Source organism: Xyrauchen texanus, chromosome 30 (genome assembly GCF_025860055.1).
Source record: "Xyrauchen texanus isolate HMW12.3.18 chromosome 30, RBS_HiC_50CHRs, whole genome shotgun sequence".
Classification (NCBI taxonomy): domain Eukaryota; kingdom Metazoa; phylum Chordata; class Actinopteri; order Cypriniformes; family Catostomidae; genus Xyrauchen; species Xyrauchen texanus.
In genome coordinates this window covers 26,905,236-26,908,614 of record NC_068305.1, presented here as the reverse complement: position 1 = coordinate 26,908,614, position 3,379 = coordinate 26,905,236, and the positions used below count along the sequence as shown (strand labels likewise).

At 38.8% G+C, this 3,379-nt stretch overlaps 1 pseudogene; it reads left to right on the top strand.

The window, feature by feature from the left end:
- The first annotated feature begins 205 nt into the window (after window positions 1-205).
- On the top strand, window positions 206-2,812 carry LOC127623929 (allantoicase-like; annotated as a pseudogene).
- Window positions 2,813-3,379: the final 567 nt, after the last annotated feature.

Sequence of the window (3,379 nt, the reverse complement as noted above, 5' to 3'; positions counted from 1 at the left end):
GACTGATGCATTGTGCAGTTAGGAGTTCCAAGAATTATTCATGGCTTTGATGAGGACACAAACATAGATTATTGCACCCTTTGTCTTATAAATGGCTTTGCTGTAAAGTAAATGATAGATTACCTTCAACGTGTCTAATATACAGTATGTTACTCCTAAATCAGATCAGATGGCATATTTTTCTCTGGATGGAGATCGTATAGGTATGGCTGCTTCCCAAAGCAAGTTTGAAACTGTGGTACAGGTGTGAAATATCTTCCAATGCACTACATTTTCATGCATAAAATCTAGTGTTTGTCTCTGAGCGAACAGAATTCAGTCTGAATTTATGATTAACAGCTTAAATCAGACAGCTGGGAGGAGCTTGTACTAGTGAGATAACTGAAGCCAGGGTACTCTTGATTCATGCCACAACTACTTTAGTGTCATGTACCCATGCAGAGTTGCACATATCCGCCTCAACATATATCCAGGTAATGCACTTTTGACAATATTAATCATGAAGTGCAATTAAAAATAACAGAGATTGTAGTCATTCATATTAAAATACCTGTCCAGGGAGTAAAGTAGCATCCTAGAGAGCCATTTATTTTTGTAAAATGAATATGAATCAAGAAATATAAAATAATAATAAAACCATGGAATTTTATATATGTAGCACATTAAACTTGGAGAGTACCGTGTATTTCTTAGCATTTTTATGTTTTGTTTTATTTTCTTATTTTGTTCTGAGCAGATAATTTCTTGCTACAGGTACTTCTAAGAAGATGTTCTCTCTACGAATGCTTGAAAGCTTTATAGCTTTGAATTGCACATTTGTCTATGCTTAATTCTGGATGGCGGCATTTCAAGGCTGAAAGTTTATGGCATTGGGATGATGGACTGGTCTACTGGGCCTGGTCAAGACCAAGTGGATCTGGTTGCCCTGGTCAATGGAGGAGTGTAGGCTACAGCAATGCCCACTTCGGTCACCCACGTAATATGATTGGTGTGTGATTCTTTAGACCAGGGGTTGGCAACCTATGGCACGCATGCCAGCATTGGCATGCTGAGGGGTATTGACGGCCATGCCAGCAACGGCGAGAGAGGAGTAGACTATTTTATTTATATAAATTCCACACCTGCATTCCAATTTACATCTTGATGTAATCCTTCCTCATGACCACGCAGCGTGTTTCCATCAGCTGAATGAGAGGCTAAACAAAAAGTTAAAATGTGACTAGACTGCAGTATAGGCTACCCAACAGAGAGTGTAAGCCATTCGCGCATCACGAGCCGGCAGCGCTTCACTTTCGGTTAATTGCGTCAGTAAACGCACCCACTTTGCTTTGGTAAGGCTGTACAAATGACGGTCTACGTTCTGTGTTTAATTTGTTTCTTTTTGCTTTCAGAACAACACTCTATTAATCCTTGAGATATTCAACCAAACATACAGGTACACCTCTCCTTAAACCATAGTCACACTCAAAATTACATTAAAGGTTAAAAGAGAAAACATAAACCCACATTGTGGGGTTCTAAAAAAGTCCAGAGATATTCAAAATATACATTAAACCTGGAAATAAAGTTGTGGATGGTCAGCTTTGATTTGCTTTGAAATTATGTAATTATGTGACAAGAAAGAAAGTGCCGAACAGTTAAAATCCACCTCCGGCTTGTTTCTGAGTTCTGGTGGTGTTTATGAGCAAATTACAATATGACCGCTCATTATTCAGCTAATTACAATCTACTTGTCAAATAAATAGACATGAAATATTGATTTGCGTTAAAATTGTTATTATGTGAGAAGAAATCACTGAACAGCTGTAATCCAACTCTGGTTTGCGTCAGAATTCTGTTGGTGTTAATTATGTGCAAATGACTGTCTGACCGCTCATTATCCAGCTTATTACAAGGCTACTTGTCAAATAATCAAATAAATATACATAAAACATTGATTTGTGTTGAAATTATGTAATTATATGTGAAGAAAAAATAGCTGTGAAGCTAAATTTCACCTCCTGTGTTCATTCAGTTTGAGTTTAGTTGGTGTTTATTTTGTAATTAATTAGAGTCTGACTGCTTATTATGCATCTTATTATAAGACTGCTTGCCAAATTAATAAATAATTGCACACAAAATATTAATTTGAGTTTAAATTATTTTATTAGCTTACTTGTAGAGTTCACACATTGATCTGAGAAGCAGAACAGCTGGCAGACAATACTTGGATGAGCATGTGGATGTGTGGTTGTTACTGAGAAATATCAGACAGTTAGATGGCACCATTGACCAAAATCAAGTATCCAAAAAGCCATGTAATAATGCCATTTATTTTTTACACTTTGCCAAGAGGATCTTTTAAAATGTCGGCTGCTGTTTCAGACAACAACAATCTCTGGTTTCAGTCAAACATATCATAAATACTCTGGACAGTTTCCCAGACTTAATTTTTAATAAATGACTTCCTGAGAGAATACAACACACCATTTCTTATAAATAAATGATGATCTATTTAATGACTCTTTGAAGAAGATTATGGAATAAGATAAGAGATTTTTAAAAAAAGAACCAGATCATTACTTTGTCTGAATTGTCTGTTGTTTGTTTCTCCTTAGGTCTTGGGAGAGCTGAGAACATGGGTGATGGGTGGGAGACAGCCAGATGCCTGGTCTGACCCAAAATTTTAAAAGTAAAAGTAGTGATGTGGTTATTATAAACACATCACAGAGATTAGTTATATAATCCCACATTTGGTTTTCAGGTGCATGAGAAAGGCATATTGCAGGTGCCAGGCTCTGAGTGGGCTATTCTCAGACTCAGGCAAAATTGAGCTAGACACCAACCATTTTAAAGGCACCCGAAGTGTTAAACATTTTGCAGGACTCAGCAATAAATATGGTTTCTGGCCCATGGCCAGTGTACTGTAAAAGGGTTTCAGGCCGGTTGATGGGAAGACGTATCTACATTGGGACGTATCTACAATGGGAGCAGGCCGCACCAGCCGCTGCCTTTTCTCTCTCCTTTTCTCCCCACAGAGTGAAAATATATTTGCGTTGGGAAAGGTGTTCTTTCCCAGGAGGAAAAGACGCTACAAAGACAACTTCCTGCCTGAAGGGGAGGTTAACATGTGGCAAATACGTCACATAAGCTTGCCAGCTGCACATGGAAGAGGTGCCATGGTAGGTCCTACCCAGAGGGGATGGATCTACAAACACGGCGACCGGTGGCAAAGGGAGCTCTGCCCAAGAGAGATGCAGATTTACCAACAGGGAAACCGTACCACGGAAAATACATCATAAGGAGTTACCACAGGTAACCAGCACATGTAGAGCATCTACCCCAGTACAGGGCATCCTAGCAAACGTACTGGGCCCAGCTACGAATTCCTCCGCCAAAT